The 18,883-nt window shown below is 40.9% G+C and overlaps 1 long non-coding RNA gene across 1 annotated transcript; it reads left to right on the top strand.

Annotated features, from left to right (window-relative positions):
• The first annotated feature begins 9,424 nt into the window (after positions 1-9,424).
• LOC147373724 (uncharacterized) lies at positions 9,425-17,734 on the top strand. Its single transcript, XR_015162013.1, has 2 exons — positions 9,425-10,925; positions 14,381-17,734. It is a non-coding gene; the product is annotated as an uncharacterized LOC147373724 (long non-coding RNA).
• Positions 17,735-18,883: the final 1,149 nt, after the last annotated feature.

The following is an 18,883-nucleotide window of genomic DNA, read 5'->3' as shown; positions in this document are numbered from 1 at the left end:
TAGTCCTAAATATTCATTGGAAGGACTGATGCTGAAGCTGAAGCTCCAATACTTTGACCACCTGATGTGAAGAGCTGACTCATTGGAAAAGACTCTGATGCTGAGAAAGATTGAAGGTAGGAGGAGAAGGGGATGACAGGATGAGATGGTTGGATGCCATCACAGACTCGATGGACATGAATTTGAGCAAGTTCTGGGAGTTGATGATGGACAGGGAAGCTGGTATGCTGCAGTCCATGGGGTTGCAGAGTCAGACATGACTGAGTGACTGAACTGAACTGATCATATCAGTGGCATGATCTTGGTTTTTTGAATGTTGCATTTCAAGCCAGATTTTTCACTCCCCTCTTTCACCTTCATCAAGAGGCTCTTTAGTTCCTTTTCACTTTCTACCATTAGAATGGATGTTGTTGTTAAGTTGCTCAGTCATGTCCGACTCTTTCATGACCCCATGGACTGTAACCCGCCAGGCTCCTCTGTCCATGGGATTTTCCAGGCAAGAATACTGGAGTGGGTCGCCATTTCCTTCTCCAGGATATCCTCCTGACCCAGAGATCAAATTGTAGTCTCCTGCTTGGCAAGCAGATTCTTTACCACCGAGCCACCTGGGAAGCCCCATTAGAGTGCTATTATCAGCATATCTGCAGTTGTTGATGTTTCTCTTGACAATCTCAATTATAGCTGTAATTTATCCAACCTCAGCATTTCTCATAATATATTCTGCATAGAATTTAAATAAGCAGAGTGACAATATACAGCCTTGTTGTATCCTTTTCCCAGTTTTGAACCACTCAGTTGTTCCATGGCTGATTCTAACTGTTGCTTCTTGACTCGAATACATATGTCTCAGGTTACAGGTAAGGAGATCGGGTATTCCCATCTCTGAAGAATTTTCCACAGTTTGTTGTGATCCACACAGTGAAAGGCTTTAGCATAGTCAATGAAGCAGAAATGGATGCATTTCTGGATTCCCTTGCTTTCTCTATGTTCCAATGGATGTTGCCAATTTGATCTCTGATTCCTCTCTTTCTTTGAAATCCAGCTTGTACATCTGGAATTTTTTCGTTCACATACTGCTAAAGCCACGTCCAAGGAGCAGTGGCTGCACAGGCACAGGAGGGCCGAGAGGAGCTACTCCACGTTCAAGGTCAGGAGGGGTGGTGGTGAGAAGATACCACTCATCAAAGGTAAGGAGCAGTGGCTGCGCTTTGCTGGAGCAGCCGTGAAGAGATATGCCACGTCCAAGGTAAGACAAACCCAAGTAAGATGGTAGGTGTTGTGAGAGGGCATAAGAGGGCAGACACACTGAAACCATAATCACAGAAAACTAGCCAATCTGATCACACGGACCACAGCCTTGTCTAACTAATTGAAACTAAGCCACGTCGTGTTGGGGTACCCAGGATGGCCGGGTCATGGTGAAGAGGTCTGAGAGAATGTGGTCCACTGGAGAAGTGAATGGCAAACCACTTCAGTATTCTTGCCTTGAGAACCCCATGAACAGTATGAAAAGGCAAAATGATAGGATACTGTAGGTGCCCAATATCCTACTGGAGATCAGTGGAGAAATAACTCCAGAAAGAATGAAGGGATGGAGCCAAAACAAAAACAATACCCAGTTGTGGATGTGACTGGTGATAGAAGCAAAGTCCAATGCTGTAAAGAGCAATATTGCATAGGAACCTGGAATGTTAGGTCCATGAATCAAGGCAAATTGAAAGTGATCAAACAGGAGATGGCAAGAGTGAACATCGACATTCTAGAAATCAGTGAACTAAGATAGACTGAAATGGGTGAATTTAACTCAGATGACCATTATATATACTACTGTGGGCAGGAATTCCGTAGAAGAAATGGAGTAGCCATCATGGTCAACAAAAGACTCCAAAATGCAGTACTTGGATGCAGTCTCAAAATGACAGAATGATCTCTGTTCGTTTCCAAGGCAAACCATTCAATATCATGGTAATCCAAGCCTATGCCCCAACCAGTAACGCTGAAAAAGCTGAAGTTGAATGGTTCAATGAAGACCTACAAGACCTTTTAGAACTAACATCCAAAAAAAGATACCCTTTTCATTATAGGGGACTGGAATGAAAAGTAGGTAGTCAAGAAACACCTGGAGTAACAGGGAAATTTGTCCTTGGAGTACAGAATGAAGCAGGGCAAAGACTAATAGAGTTTTGTCAAGAGAACGCACTGGTCATAGCAAACACCCTCTTCCAACAACACAAGAGAAGACTCTACACATGGACATCACCAGATGGTCAACACCAAAATCAGATTGATTATATTCTTTGCAGCCAAAGATGGAGAAGCTCTGCAGTCAGCAAAAACAAGACTGGGGGCTGACTGTGGCTCAGACCATGAACTCCTTATTGCCAAATTCAGACTTAAATTGAAGAAAGTAGGGAAAACCACTAGACCATTCAGGTATGACCTAAATCAAATCCCTTATGATTATACAGTGGAAGTGAGAAATAGATTTAAGGGCCTAGATCTGATAGAGTGCCTGATGAACTATGGACAGAGGTTTGTGACATTGTACAGGAGACAGGGATCAAGACCATCCCCATGGAAAAGAAATGCAAAAAAGCAAAATGGCTGTCTGAGGAGGCCTTACAAATAGCTGTGAAAAGAAGAGAAGTGAAAAGCAAAGGAGAAAAGGAAAGATATAAGCATCTGAATGCAAAGTTCCAAAGAATAGCAAGAAGAGATAAGAAAGCCTTCCTCAGTGACCACTGCAAAAAAATAGAGGAAAACAACAGAATGGGAAAGACTAGAGATCTCTTCAAGAAAATTAGAGGTATCAAGGGAACATTTCATGCAAAGATGGGCTCGATAAAGGACAGAAATGGTATGGACCTAACAGAAGCAGAAGATATTAAGAAGAGGTGGCAAGACTACACAGAAGAACTCTACAAAAAATATCTTCATGACCCAGATAATCACAAAGGTGTGATCACTCAGCTAGGGCCAGACATCCTGGAATGTGAAGTCAGGTGGGCCTTATCACTACGAACAAAGCTAGTGGAGGTGATGGAATTCCAGTTGAGCTGTTTCAAATCCTGGAAGATGATGCTGTGAAAGTGCTGCACTCAATATGCCAGCAAATTTGGAATCTTCAGCAGTGGCCACAGGACTGGAAAAGGTCAATTTTCATTCCAATCCCAAAGAAAGGCAATGCCAAAGAATGCTCATACTACTGCACAATTGCACTCCTCTCACATGCTAATAAAGTAATGCTCAAAATTCTCCAAGCCAGACTTCAGCAATATGTGAACCATGAACTTCTAGATGTTCAAGCTGGTTTTAGAAAAGGCAGAGGAACCAGAGATCAAATTGCCAACATCTGCTGGATCATGGAAAAAGCAAGAGAGTTCCAGAAAAACAACTATTTCTGCTTTATTGACTATGCCAAAGCCTTTGACTATTTGGATCACAATAAACTGTGGAAAATTCTTCAAGAGATGGGACTACCAAGCTACCTGACCTGCCTCTTGAGAAACCTATATGCAGGTCAGGAAGCAACAGTTAGAACTGAACATGGAACAACAGACTGGTTCCAAATAGGAAAAGAAATACGTCAAGGCTGTATATTGTCACTCTGTTTATTTAACTTATATGCAGAGTACATCATGAGAAACGCTGGGTTGGAGGAAGCACAAGCTAGAATCAAGATTGCCGGGAAAAATATCAATAATCTCAGCTATGCAGATGACACCACCCTTATGGCAGAATGTGAAGTCGTACTAAAAAGCCTCTTGATGAAAGTGAAAGAGGAGAGTTAAAAAGTTGGCTTAGAGCTCAACATTCAGAAAACGAAGATCATGGCATCTGGTCCCATCACTTCATGGGAAATAGATGGGAAAACAGTGGAAACAGTGTCAGACTTTATTTTTTTGGGCTCCAAAATCACTGCAGATGGTGATTGCAGCCATGAAATTAAAAAACGCTTAGTCCTTGGAAAGAAAGCTATGACCAACCTAGATAGCATATTGCAAAGCAGACAGTACTTTGCCAACAAAGGTCCATCTAGTTAAGGCTATGGTTTTTCCAGTGGTCATGTATGGCTGTGAGAGTTGGACTGTGAAGAAGGCTGAGTGCCAAAGAACTGATGCTTTTGAACTGTGGTGTTGGAGAAGACTCTTGAGACTCCCTTGGACTGCAAGGAGATCAACCAGTCCATTCTAAAGGAGATCAGTCCTGGGTGTTTTTTGGAAGGACTGATGTTGAAGCAGAAAATCCAGTACTTTGGCCACCTCATGCAAAGAGTTGACTCATTGGAAAAGACCCTGATGCTGGGAGGAATTGGGGGCAGGAGGAGAAGGGGACAACAGAGGATAAGATGTTGGATGGCATCACCGACTCGATGGACATAAGTTTCAGTGAACTCCGGGAGTTGGTGATGGACAGGGAGGCCTGGTGTGCTGCAATTCATGGGGTCACAAAGAATCAGACATGACTGAGTTACTGAACTCAGATCAGATCAGTTGCTCAGTCATGTCCGACTCTTTTTGACCTCTATTTCTTTGCATTGATCGCTGAAGAAGGCTTTCTTATCTCTTCTTGCTATTCTTTGGAACTCTGTATTCAGACGTTTATATCTTTCCTTTTCTCCTTTGCTTTTCGCTTCTCTTCTTTTCACAGCTATTTTAAGGCCTCCCCAGACAGCCATTTTGCTTTTTTGCATTTCTTTTCCATAGGGATGGTCTTGATCCCTGTCTCCTGTACAATGTCACAAACCTCATTCCATTGTTCATCAGGCAATCTATCAGATCTAGTCCCTTAAATCTATTTCTCACTTCCACTGTATAATCATAAGGGATTTGATTTAGGTCATACCTGAATGGTCTAGTGGTTTTCCCTACTTTCTTCAATTTAAGTCTGAATTTGGCAATAAGGAGCTCATGGTCTGAGACACAGTCAGTTCCTGGTCTTGTTTTTGTTGACTGTATAGAGCTTCTCCATCTTTGGTTGCAAAGAATATAATCAATCTGATTTTGGTGTTGACCATCTGGTGATGTCCATGTGTAGAGTCTTCTCTTGTGTTGTTGGAAGAGGGTGTTTGCTATGACCAGTGCGTTCTCTTGACAAAACTCTATTAGTCTTTGCCCTGCTTCATTCTGTATTCCAAGGCCAAATTTCCCTGTTACTCCAGGTGTTTCTTGACTTCCTACTTTTGCATTCCAGTCCCCTATAATGAAAAGGACATCTTTTTTGGGTGTTAGTTCTAAAAGGTCTTGTGGGTCTTCATTGAACCATTCAACTTCAGCTTCTTCAGCGTTACTGGTGGGGGCATAGACTTGAATTACTGCGATATTGAATGGTTTGCCTTGGAAACGAACAGAAATCATTATGTTGTTTTTGAGATTGCATCCAAGTACTGCATTTCCGACTCTTTTGTTTATCATGATGGCCACTCCATTTCTTCTGAGGGATTCCTGCCCACAGTAGTAGATATAATGGTCATCTGAGTTAAATTCACCCATTCCAGTCCATTTCAGTTTGCTGATTCCTAGAATGTCGACATTCACATTTGCCATCTCTTGTGTGACCACTTCCAATTTGCCTTGATTCACGGACCTGACATTCCAGGTTCCTATGCAATATTGCTCTTTACAGCATTGGATCTTGCTTCTATCACCAGTCACATCCACAGCTGGGTATTCTTTTTGCTTTGGCTCACCAACCCCACATCCAAGGAGTCCTGGCTGCACAAGCACAGGAGGGCCTAGAGGAGTTATCCCACGTTGAAGGTCAGGAAGGGCGGTGGTGAGGAGATACCCCTTGTCCAAGGTAAGGAGCAATGGCTGCGCTTTGCTGGAGCAGCCGTGAAGAGATACCCCATGCCCAAGGTAAGAGAAACCCAAGTAAGATGGTAGGTGTTGCAAGAGGGCATCAGAGGGCAAACACACTGAAACCATACTCACAGAAAACTAATCAATCTAATCACACTAGGACCACAGCCTTGTCTAACTCAATGAAACTAAGCCATGCCCGTGGGTCAACCCATGATGGGCGGATCATGGTGGAGAGATCTGACAGAATGTGGTCCACTGGAGAAGGGAATGGCAAACCACTTCAGTATTCTTGCCTTGAGAACCCCATGAACAGTATGAAAAGGCAAAATGATAGGATACTGAAAGAGAAACTCCCCAGGTCAGTAGGTGCCCAATATGCTACTGGAGATCAGTGGAGAAATAACTCCAGATTGAACTCAACTGAACTGCTAAAGCCTAGCTTGAAGGATTTTGAGCATTACTTTGCTAACATGAGAAATGAGTACAAGTGTATGGTAGTTTGAACATTCTTTGGCATTGTTCTTCTTTAGGATTGAATAAAAACTGATCATTTCTAGTCCTGTGGCCACTGGTGAGTTTTTCAAATTTGTTAACATACTGAGTGTAGCACTTGAACAGCATCATCTTTTAGGGTTTGAAATAGCTCAGCTGGAAATCCGTCACTTCCACTAGCTTTGTTTGTAGTGTTTGTGTTAGTTACGCGGTCATGTCCAACTCTTTGTGACTCCATGGACTGTTGCCTGCCAGGATCCTCCGTGGAATTCTCCAGGCAAGAATATTACAGTGGGTTGCCATTTCCTTCTCCAGGAAATCTTCCTGACCCAGGGATCAAAACCACGTCTCCTGCATTATAGACAGATTCTTTACTGTCTGAGCCACCAGGGAAGCCCCAGTAATGCTTCCTAATCCCTACTTGACTTCACACTCCAAGATGTCCGGCTCTATATGAGTGACCACACCAGCATTATCCGGGTCATTAAGACTTTTTTTGTACAGTTCTTCTGTGCGTTCTTGCCACTTCTTAATCTCTTCTGCTTCTGTTAGGTCCCCACCATTTCTATCCTTTTCGTGCCCACCCTTGCATGAAATGTTCCCCTGATATCTCCAATTTTCTTGAAGAGATATCCTGACATATTCTTATTGGATTTAATGGCTCTTAAGAGGAATAGGTTGACTATTTTGTGGTAAATAATGCACTTTACAGTTATGGTGTTCAAAACACACTATCTCCAAATATGGCACCTTGGCATTGAATATAAATAGCTGAGGAATTTTGAGAAAATAGCAGAAGCAGGAAGGTCACACTGGCCTCTACTACCCAGCTAGCCCTTCTTTCCTGAAACAAGTCATAAATCTCCCATGTGAGAGGCACCTTCCTTCTACCAGGAGGCAGAAAGACATTCTTATCATAAGAGGGAATTTGAGGCCAAGGAACAAATCGTGTTAAACCATTATCTTCCTAGTTACTTCTTCACCATTGACTGCCTCTAGCCTAAACCTTTGTGTCTTGTCAAATCATCACAAATGAGTTTCTTCTTTGTATAGAACATATAAAAGCTCATACTCTGGTCATTCCTTTGGGTCATCATTCTCTTGGGAAGACTCCCATGTATGTATAAAAATTTCATAGAATTTTTATGCTATTCTCTGTTAATTTATTTTATCAGTTTAATTTTTAGACCCACGCAGGGTATCTAAGAGGGTCAAGGAAAAAACTTTTTCTTCCCCTATGTCAGCAATAATTAACACACTTTTCTTCACGACCCAGATAATCACAATGGTGTGATCACTCACATAGAGCCAGACATCCTGGAATGTGAAGTCAAATGGGCCTTAGAAAGCATCACTACAAACAAAGCTAGTGGAGGTGATAGAATTCCAGTTGAGCTATTCCAAATCCTGAAAGATGATGCTGTGAAAAGTGCTACACTCAATATGCCAGCAAATTTGGAAAACTCAGCAGTGGCCACAGGACTGGAAAAGGTCAGTTTTCATTCCAATCCCAAAGAAAGACAATGCCAAAGAATGCTCAAACTACTGCACAATTGCACTCATCTCACAGGCTAGTAAAGTAATGCTCAAAATTCTCCAAGCCAGGTTTCAGCAATATATGAACTGTGAACTTCCTGATGCTCAAGCTGGTTTTAGAAAAGGCAGAGGAACCAGAGATCAAATTGCCAACATCTGCTGGATCATGGAAAAAGCAAGAGAGTTCCAGAAAAACATCTATTTCTGCTTTATTGACTATGCCAAAGCCTTTGACTGTGTGGATCACAATAAACTGTGGAAAATTCTTCAAGAGATGGGAATACCAGACCACCTGATCTGCCTCTTGAGAAATTTGTATGCAGGTCAGGAAGCAACAGTTAGAACTGGACATGGAACAACAGACTGGTTCCAAATAGGAAAAGGAGTACATCAAGGCTGTATACTGTCACCCTGTTTATTTAACTTATATGCAGAGTACATCATGAGAAACGCTGGGCTGGAAGAAGCACAAGCTGGAATCAAGATTGCTGGGAGAAATATCAATAACTTCAGATATGCAGATGACACCACCCTTATGGCAGAAAGTGAAGTCGTACTAAAAAGCCTCTTGATGAAAGTGAAAGTGGAGAGTGAAAAAGTTGGCTTAAAGCTCATTCAGAAAACTAACATCATGGCATCTGATCCCATCACTTCATGGGAAATAGATGGGAAAACAGTGGAAACAGTGTCAGACTTTATTTTTCTGGGCTCCAAAATCACTGCAGATGGTGACTGCAGCCATGAAATTAAAAGATGCTCACTCCTTGGAAGGAAAGTTATGACCAACCTAGAGAGCATATTCAAAAGCAGAGACATTACTTTGCCAACAAAGATCCATCTAGTCAAGGCTATGATTTTTCCAGTAGTCATGTATGGATGTGAGAGTTGGACTGTGAAGAAGGCTGAGAGCTGAAGAATTGATGCTTTTGAACTGTGGTGTTGGAGAAGACTCTTGAGAGTCCCTTGGACTGCAGGGAGATCCAACCAGTCCATTCTGAAGGAGATCAGCCCTGGGATTTCTTTGGAAGGAATGATGCTAAAGCTGAAACTCCAGTACTTTTTGGCCACCTCATGCGAAGAGTTGACTCATTGGAAAAGACTCTGATGCTGGGAGGGATTGGGGGCAAGAGGAGAAGGGGACCACAGAGGATGAGATGGCTGGATGGCATCACTGACTCAATGGACGTGAGTCTCAGTGAACTCCGGGAGTTGGTGATGGACAGGGAGGCCTGGCGTGCTGCGGTTCATGGGGTCAAAAAGAGTCGGACACGACTGAGCAACTGATCTGATCTTATCTGACACTTTTCCACTACTTACTAATGATCCAATAATTTTATTTTTGCTGTTAAGTGCTATGAAGTAATTTAAAGTTTTCTCTTAAAAGCATACTTAAGTATGGGGATAAGCTATAAAGTTCCCCAAGTACATTCTAGGAGGCTCTGTTCTGACTTTCTGTAAACTACCTTTATGAAGAGGATCACTATGTACAATGGAGAATAAAAAGCCCTAGGATATAGTGAATGAAAAAAGCAAGGGCTGCAAACTTGCTGTATCATCTGACTTTTTTATTTTAAAAGGAAAAGAAGTCAAGATACACAAATACATTTGGTAGTATTTGTGAAAAGAATCATAACAAAGATAAACCAGAAACTGATCTTAAAAATGTTTGTGGTGGAGGGATAGGGTGAAGAAGATAGCAATGATGTGGTCAGTGGTCTCTAAACATGGTCACCTACAATTCCTCTTTTCTCTGTACACTGAGGTTGTTACTCCCAGCAAGAGGTGGGATGGCCTCTGACCTACTTTGACAAGTGGAATGTGACAGAAGTGACACTGTGTCAGTTCCAGGTCCAGAACTTAAAAGATTTGACAAGATTCTGCTTTCCTGGAATTCTTTTGCCATGTTATAAAGAAATCCAGACTATACTGAAGAGAGCCACGTGGGAAAACTTGTGAGAGGTGACATCATCTTAGGGAGAAAGTAGCTACTTGGAGAAAAATTTGAAGTACTTAAGCCTCCATTTATTTCCAAGGCCACAGAATGTGGAAAATTCTTAAACTGATGGGAATACCAGACCACCTTACCTGCCTCCTGAGGAATCTGTATGCAGGTCAAGAAGCAACAGTTAGAACCAGACATGGAACAATGGACTAGGTTCAAATTGGGAAAGGAGAAAATCAAGGTTGTATATTGTCACCCTGCTTATTTAACTTATATGCAGAGTACATCATCCAAAATGCCTAGCTGGATGAAGCACAAGCTGGAATCAAGACTGCCAGGAGAAATATCAATAACCTCAGATATGCAGATGACACCATCCTTATGGCAGAAAGTGAAGAGGAACTAAAGAGCCTCTTGATGAAAGTGAAAGAGGAGAGTGAGAAAGCTGGCTTAAAACTCAACATTCAAAAAACAAAGATCATGGCATCCAGTACCATCACTTCATGACAAATAGATGGGGAAATGATGGAAACAGTGACAGACTTTATTTTGTTGGACTCCAAAATCACTGCAAATGGTGATTGCACCCATGAAATTAAAAGATGCTTGCTCCTTGGAAGAAAAGCTATGACCAACCTAGACAGCATATTAAAAAGCAGAGACATTACTTTGCCAACAAAGGTCTGTCTAGTCAAAGCTAAGATTTTTCCTGTAGTCATGTATGGATGTGAGAATTGAACTGTGAAGAAAGCCGAGTGCCAAAGAATGGATGCTTTCGAACTGTGGTTTTGGAGAAGACTCTTGAGAGTCCCTTGGACTGCAAGGAGATCCAACCTGTCCATCCTAAAGGAAATCAATCTTGAATATTCATTGGTAGGACTGATTTCAGTTTTAGCTGAAGCTGAAACTCCAATACTTTGGCCACCTGATGTGAAGAGCCGACTCATTGGAAAAGACTCTGATGCTAGGAAAAACTGAAGGCAGGAAGAGAAGAGGACAACAGAGGATGAGATGGTTGGATGGCATCACTGACTGGATGAACATGAATTTAAGCAAGATCTGGGAGCTGATGATGGACAGGGAAGCCTGGCATGCTGCAGTCCATGAGGTCGCAAAGGGTCAGATACGACTGAGCGACTGATCAGAGACATGTAAGAGAGAACTTCTTATAGATTCCAGCCCAACTCAGTGCTAGCTTAGTGCTATCATATGAGTGACCCAAACCCAAACCAAGTACAATAGAACTGTCAAAGAAACACAAAATGGTAAGAAGCAATATAATTGCTGTCTTAAACCTCAGGTACTCAATTATGCAGCAAAAGATAGCTAATACATATGAAAATAAGTCTTCTTTGACTAAATCTTTTTTATATTATCTTAACCTTTGGAACGCTTAAATGCTTCAAAAATCCAAAAATAGGGAATTCCCTGATGTTCCAGTGGTTAGGGCTCTGGGCTCTCACTGCCAAGGGCCTGGGTTCAATCCCTGATTGAGGAACTAAAATCCCACAAGCCACAAAGTATGGCCAAAAAAAAAAAAAAAATCCAAAACCAAATTAAACCAGGAACACAAAAGGCAATTCTTAAAGCTGAAAACAAATTAAAATAAATTGTCCTAACTCCCAATCAAATGCTAATATAACTCTGATGTGAAAATGATTATGATTATCTTAAAATATCTTAACACTCAGTGCTTTGAATGTATATTCAGAGTAGGAAGATAAAAAGGATTGCAAAGAAATTTTAAATTTTACTTGGTAGTTTAATTTCCAGTAGGTGTCCTCCTACTACTATTACTATTATTATTATTCATATTATTATGTATAATAATATAAATATGCATAAAATAGTTTTATGCATATTATAAGAAAAAGCAAATGTTAATTTTATTCAGAAGCAAGTAAAATAAAACCAAATTTTATTTTCAGTGTAAGAGATAAAAGATATATTCATTGGTTCATTTTCATTGCACTACTATACATTTATAATATATATTTTTTTTTTCCTGATTTTTCCAATTAAAAGTCCAAGAAGCAATAATACTCTTGTAGCACTGGGCATTTCCAGGATCCAGAGTTTGTTGTCTAAATACAGGTTTACATTAAAGGGAACCAGTATTCCTTAGGGAAATGACTGATTCTAGGAAATATTACTAACTGATGCCAAAGACCTTTTGTTGATATAAAAAACAAGGAAGAGTTCAAGGACTGGGCTTCCCTGGTGGCTCAGACAGTAAAGAATCTGCTTTGTGGGAGACCCAGGTTCTATCCCTGGGTCGGAAAGATCCCCCGGAGAAGGGAACTACCCACTCCAGTACCCTTGTATGGAGAATTCCACGGACAGAGGAGCCTGGCAAGCTACAGTCCATGGGGTCATAAAAAGTCAGACACAATTGAGAGACTAACACTTTCACTTCAGGACTGAGGTGATACCAAAAGTTTATGAAAACCTGATTAATAGCTACCTCTGGTTAAGATTGGGACAATTTTTCCCTGATTCTTTTAAGGGCTTTCCAGGTGGCACTAGTTGTAAACACCTGTGTGTCAATTCAGAAGACATAAGAGAAGCAGGTTTCATCCCTGGGTCAGGAAGGTCCCCTGGAGGAGGGCATGGCAACTTTCTCTAGTATTCTTGCCTGGAGAATCCCATGGACAGAGGTGCCTGGTGGACTCTAGTCCATAGGGTCACACAGAGTCAGACACAGCAGAAGCAATTTAGCACACATGCATACTTGATTTAAATGTTTTTGAATATGTGAAAATCTACTGAATTGATCAAAATACTCAAAAAGGAAAAAACCAAAAGGCAAATTTAAAAACAAAACAAAGCTAAAGGCACATTAAAACCTTGTCACCATTGGAGAGAGCTGTTGTATCATCTCCTTATCCTAATGAAAGGAAACATGGCAAGCATTTTTCTTCTATTTTTATTAGGATTTTATTTTTAAGAATAAGCAAAGAGGCCCAGAAAAGGAAGCAATTGACTCAAGAAGGAATCATCAATGATGTTCAATAGAATGAAAGGATAGTTCCATAATTCCAAGGCAACATTCCACCATTTACTAGCTAGTTTCAAGGAAAAGACAGCTCACAATGAAGGACTGAGAAGTCATCACCTTAATCCATGATTAACACTGGCATAATAGAGTGTGACCACCTAACATTATGGGCCTCTTGATGTGATGCAATGTGAAAGGCATGGCATCTCTCATGAACTATTCTCACCAAGTATATTTCACCTAAAAACAGTCAACTTCACAACTTTCAGATCTAAATGGAGGTCAGGGTAACAACAGTTTAAATGACATGAGGAAGCAGTCAGATAAATCAAATAGATGGAATAGTCTACAGGACAGTAGTTTAGATGCACTCAACAAATACAAATAGATAAATCTTTTAGCAAGTCGGATGATTTCCAATTACTTGCCTAACAAAATTAGAACGCTTAATTGAGTTGCCAACTGGTAACTCATCAAAAACAATTTTGAACAGAGACCTGTATGACTTTTTCAAAAATAACTCAGAAAGCATCCAAAGAATTGATTGGCATCGCTGTAAAAAAAAAAAAAAAAAAAAACCTTCCATTTTCATCTACATATTCATGCAATCACATTTTCTCAATGCTTATTTCTATAAAGATAAAAAATAGGCATAGGATTGATGCTGAGCCCTCACTCATTTTAGCAATAAATAGCAATTTAGACACAGATAAATGAAGTAATTGGGGAAGGAGCACCATCCATCTTATTAAGAGATTCCTTCCCATTAATTTTTTACTTTTTATATTTGATAATTATTCATCAAAATGTAAAATATTTATGTTGCTCTGATTAATTGTGAATTTATAGATGTTGTAATGATAACCCAATCAAGAAGAGTTTTTTCACATTAAGAGCTAAATCATCAGAATCTTTAAAAATTATTTATATATATGCATATACAGTCAATCCTTTGTTCCTGCAGGTTCTGCATCCATGGATTTAGCCAACCACAAATTAAAAACATTGAGAAAAAAAATTCCAGAAAGTTTCCAAAAGCAAAACTTGAATTTATCATTCCAAAACTATTTACATAGCATTTACATTGTATTTACAACTATTTACATAGATTTACATTGTATTATGTATTATAAGTAATCTAGAAATGAGTTAAAGTGTATGGAAAGATGTGTGTAGGTTATATGCAAATACTATACCATTTTATTTAAGGGGCTTGAGCATCCTCAGATCTTGGTAGCTATGGAGGTGTTGGGGGGTGGTCCTGGTACCAATCCCCTTTCAATACCAAGGGATGGCTGTGCATACATATACAGATATACATATGTATTATAATCAATAAAAGGCCTTTAAACATAAAATATATTACAATAGTATAAATTCTGTGTATATTCTTTCTATTCTGACATAGAATGACAATGAGTCAATGGGGAAAAAAGGAACGGTTTAAAAGATCTGCTAAAGAATTGTTTGGTCCCATATTTCAAAAGTGATTGATATTGTGTATCAATTGTTAGATATCATTGGATATGCAATTTTTTAAGGTAATATAAGTATTTCCTCTCAAAATACCAACATATACAACATGTTGGAATTGTATCTTTGTCACAGGAAAGCCAGCACAGGAGAGCTCTGGTTTCTGCCATGAATCAACTGCTGACCACAATACAAGGAAATCAAGAGAGAAGAGAGAGCATCATACACCCAGTTAGATACACTGCCCTTCCTCCTTTTCTCTAAATCTTTTTCCTGACCCCAGTAATGGAGAAGAAAGAACTGAAACAGGAGAGGCGAAAGAGTGAAAGAGAGAACCCCTCTTCCTGTACTCTACAAATTCTCAAGTCAAAGCCAGACAGAAAAAGATATTGCCTTAGAAGAAAAATGAAATGGAAGTTGATGTAATAACTGAAGTTGGAAAGAAAACTGCAGCGTCTTTCAAGGTCTTATTAAGTCAGGGATGGGAAAAAAATAACGTAGTATGGGCAGGATTTGACTCTCCCAGATTCACACTGTTCAATAAATAGTAATAAGATAAAAATATTTATGTACACAATAAAAATAAAAGAATACAGGGCTTACCTGGTGCTCCAGAGGTTGAGAATCTGCCTGCCAATGCAGAGGGACACAGTTGATTCCTGGTCTGGGAGGATTCCATGTGCCACGGGACAACTAGGCCGGTGTGCCACGACTACGGAAGCCTGAGCCCTAGAGCCCTCAAGCCGCAACAGAAGAAACCGCCGCAATGAGAAGCGCAAGCACCGCGACTACAGAGTAGCTCCCACTCATCACAACTAGCGAAAGCCTGAGCCTCGTGACGAAGATCCAGCATAGCCAGATAATTTTAAAAAGTAAAAGAAAACTAGGAAATATTCTGTAAAAACACTCTGTATGGTGATGATTATTTTCTGCAGTGGGCAGTTTCATAGTTTTCATTTTGAAGCAACAAACATACTACTTTTATCTATTTATTTACTCATTTACGTATTATTCGTATATTAAACTGGTCTCAGTTGTGGCACGTAGGATCTTCATCACTGTTTCAACATGTGGGATCTTTTTTTAGTTATCGTGATCTCGAGTGTCCTCAGCCTCCAGCGACTTGAAGTGGGGCTTCGGTTCCCCAGCCAGCGATTAGAGGCCAGGTCACGATGATGAGAGCACCAAGTGATGGGTGACACGGGCCCAGGCCCTTCAGCTTTGCAGGAAAGGATCCCCACAAAGTGGAGAGTCGTAAAACAAGAAAAGTGTTTACTAGGAGGAAACAGGGTACAGTACGTGTGGATAGACACACAGGCAGCCTCACAGAGAGTGGCCCTGAGTCAAGCCTCCGTGACAGTTTGAAAAGTGAAAGTCCCTTAATCACGTCCTCTTTGCGACCCCATGGACTATAGCCCACAAGATTCCTTTGTCCATGGAATTCTCCAAGCCAGAATACTGGAGTGGATAGACGGTCCCTTCTCCAGGGGATCTTCCCAACCCAGGGATTGAACCCAGGACTCCGACATTGCAAGCAGATTCTTTACCATTTGAGCCACCAGGGAAGCCCATGGCAGTTTAAATCACTTACATGGGACATTTCTTCTGGGTTTCCTTTAACCAATCATTTTGATTTGCCAGGTTCACAGTCCATATTTGGTATATCTCAGGATATGTCCATGTGTGTGCACACATCTCTTAGCCAAGACGGGTTCTACCGCAAAGACGTATGGGTAATGAGCATATCTTGGCATCACTCCCCTTTGACCTGCATGGAGCTTTTCTGCACAAGTGTAGTCCGGGAGGTCTCCTGACTTCAAGAATGACATATATGTGGCCTGGGCAGAGCCCAGCCACCTCTCTCTCTCTTTTTGTTTTTAACACCAAAAACATTTTGTGTTGGGGTGCAGCTGGTTAACACTGTTGTGATAGTTTCAGGTGAACAGTGAAGGGAATCAGCCATCCATATACATGATGCCATTCTCTGCCCCCCCACCCCCACCCCCAGTCTCCTCTCTTAATTGTCCTGCTGTTCTCCTCTTGGAGTTTTGGTCCACAGGGAATGAATCTCCTATCACTTTACCCTGAGGGGCGGGCCATCTGCCTTCTGCCTCAGCAACATGTGGGACTTTATTTTTTTTACTTGTGACCTGGATCATCTTTTAGCTGTGGCATGTGAACTCTTAGTTGAAGTGTGCAAAATCCAGTTCCCTGACCAGGGTTGAACCTGGGCCCACTGGATTGGGAGCTTAGAGTCTTACACACTGGACCACCAAGGAAGTCCCCTTACTACCTTTAGAAAGAGAAAAATAATTAAGTATTTATATATTTCATTCCTAAGAAACTCCAATTTTATTTTTAATATCAAAGGAGTACATCAAGGCTGTATATTGTCACCTTGCTTATTTAACTTCTATGCAGAGTACATCATGAGAAACGCTGGGCTGGAAGAAGCACAAGCTGGAATCAAGATTGCCGGGACAAATATCAATAACCTCAGATATGCAGATGACACCACCCTTATGGCAGAAAGTGAAGAGGAACTTAAAAACCTCTTGATGAAGGTGAAAGCGGAGAGTGAAAAAGTTGGCTTAAAGCTCATTCAGAAAACTAACATCATGGCATCTGATCCCATCACTTCATGGGAAATAGATGTGGAAACAGTGTCAGACTTTATTTTTTTTGTGCTTCAAAATCATTGCAGATGGTGATTGCAGCCATGACATTAAAAGATGCTTACTCCTTGGAAGAAAAGTTATGACCAACCTAGATAGCATATTAAAAAGCAGAGACATTACTTTGCCAACAAAGGTCTGTCTAGTCAAGGCTATGGTTTTTCCAGTGGTCATGTATGGATGTGAGAGTTGGACTGTGAAGAAAGCTGAGAGCTGAAGAATTGATGCTTTTGAACTGTGGTGTTGGAGAAGACTCTTGAGAGTCCCTTGGACTGCAAGGAGATCCAACCAGTCCATTCTGAAGGAGATCAGCCCTGGGATTTCTTTGGAAGGAATGATGCCAAAGCTGAAACTCCAGTACTTTGGCCACCTCATGCGAAGAGCTGACTCATTGGCAAAGACTCTGATGCTGGGAGGGATTGGGGGCAGGAGGAGAAGGGGACGACAGAGGATGAGATGGCTGGATGGCATCACCGACTCGATGGACGTGAGTTTGAGTGAACTCTGGGAGTTGGTGATGGACAGGGAGGCCTGGCGTGCTATGATTCATGGGGTTGCAAAGAGTCGGACACAACTGAGTGACTGAACTGAACTGAACAAGGGCCCAAGCTAAAGACTTTTTACATTTATAAAAGTATCACATGAGTGATTTTAAAATTCATATAGTACCAAAAAGTTTATAGGACTCAGCATTTCTTTTTTCTCCTCTGCCTTTCTCCCTCATTCCCTTCTACAGAACAAACTATTTTCAACTTAACTGTTTCTTCTGGTATTTAAGTCCCTATTTCTAAATAAAACACATATAGCCTCTTGAGTCATGTATTTTTTTTCTAAATGTTATTTTTTTTTTTTTTGGCTGTACTGGGTGTTCATTGCTGTGAGGGCTTTTCTCTAGTTGCAATGAGGCAGGGGGCTAATCTTTAGTTTCAGGACATGGACTTCTCATTGTGATGGCTTCTCTTGTTGCGGAGCACTGGCTCAGTAGTTGCGGCTCCGGAAACTAGAGCACAGGCTCAATAGTTGTGCACAGGCTTAGTTGCTCCAAGGCATGTGGCTTCTTCCTGGATCAGGGATCAAGCCTGTGTCTCCTGCATTTGCAAGTGGATTCTCTAACACTGAGCCACCAGGGAAATCCTGAGTCATCTATTTTAAACAATATCCACAACTCTGTGTATTATAATAGACAAAGATTTAACTGATTTCCAATTTTTGCTTTCTTTCCCCACCTCCACTCTTTATGATTTTTGTCCCCATTTTTACTTTTTTCCCTCTTATGACTGTGACAATGTAAATATTGTTCCCTGGTGAGTCAGAGGGTATATTAAGACTACACTTTTTTCTTATATAATTTTTTTCTTTTATCTGGTGTGAATTTGCTAATTCTCTTTGAGTGACTGACTAATTCTTCCTATAGTTTCCAATAGTTCTGTAAGATACCTCCAATACATTTTTTAATGTGGTTAAACCACCTCCCTCCCCAATACAGACATGTTTTTTTTTTAAACCTGAACTGGAGGAGGAGAAGGGGACATGAGAGGATGAGACAGTCGGATAGCATCACCGACTCAATGGACATGAGTTTGAGTAAACTCTGGGAGTTGGCGATGGACAGAGAGGCCTGGAATGCTGCAGTCCACGGGGTCGCAAAGGGTCGGACATGACGCAGTGACAACTGAACTGAACTGAACTGTAACTTAGATCTAGACTGTTTCTCTTAGAAGCCGCACAGCTAGCATCTTAAGACTTTCCTTTACCTCTTCTCCTTTGAATCTCTCGTTTTTTGCACCCTATCTTTTTCTTTGTTTTTATAGAGTATCTTTCAGTACTTTCTTGAAAAAATTTGCATCACAATTTTTTTCTGATTTTTCTATTTTGAAACTTTTTATTCTACTTTTGTACTTGACCGATAGTGAAACTGAGCAGGACCCTCCAGGGCCCTCCAGAGTCCAAAAGCCTTTCCCTG

The sequence above is a fragment of the Bos grunniens genome, chromosome 4 (assembly GCF_055505025.1).
Source record: "Bos grunniens cultivar Pamir isolate PY7600 chromosome 4, Bosgru_T2T1.0, whole genome shotgun sequence".
Classification (NCBI taxonomy): Eukaryota; Metazoa; Chordata; class Mammalia; order Artiodactyla; family Bovidae; genus Bos; species Bos grunniens.
Note: the sequence above shows the minus strand (reverse complement) of the source record. Positions and strands in the feature narration are given on the sequence as shown.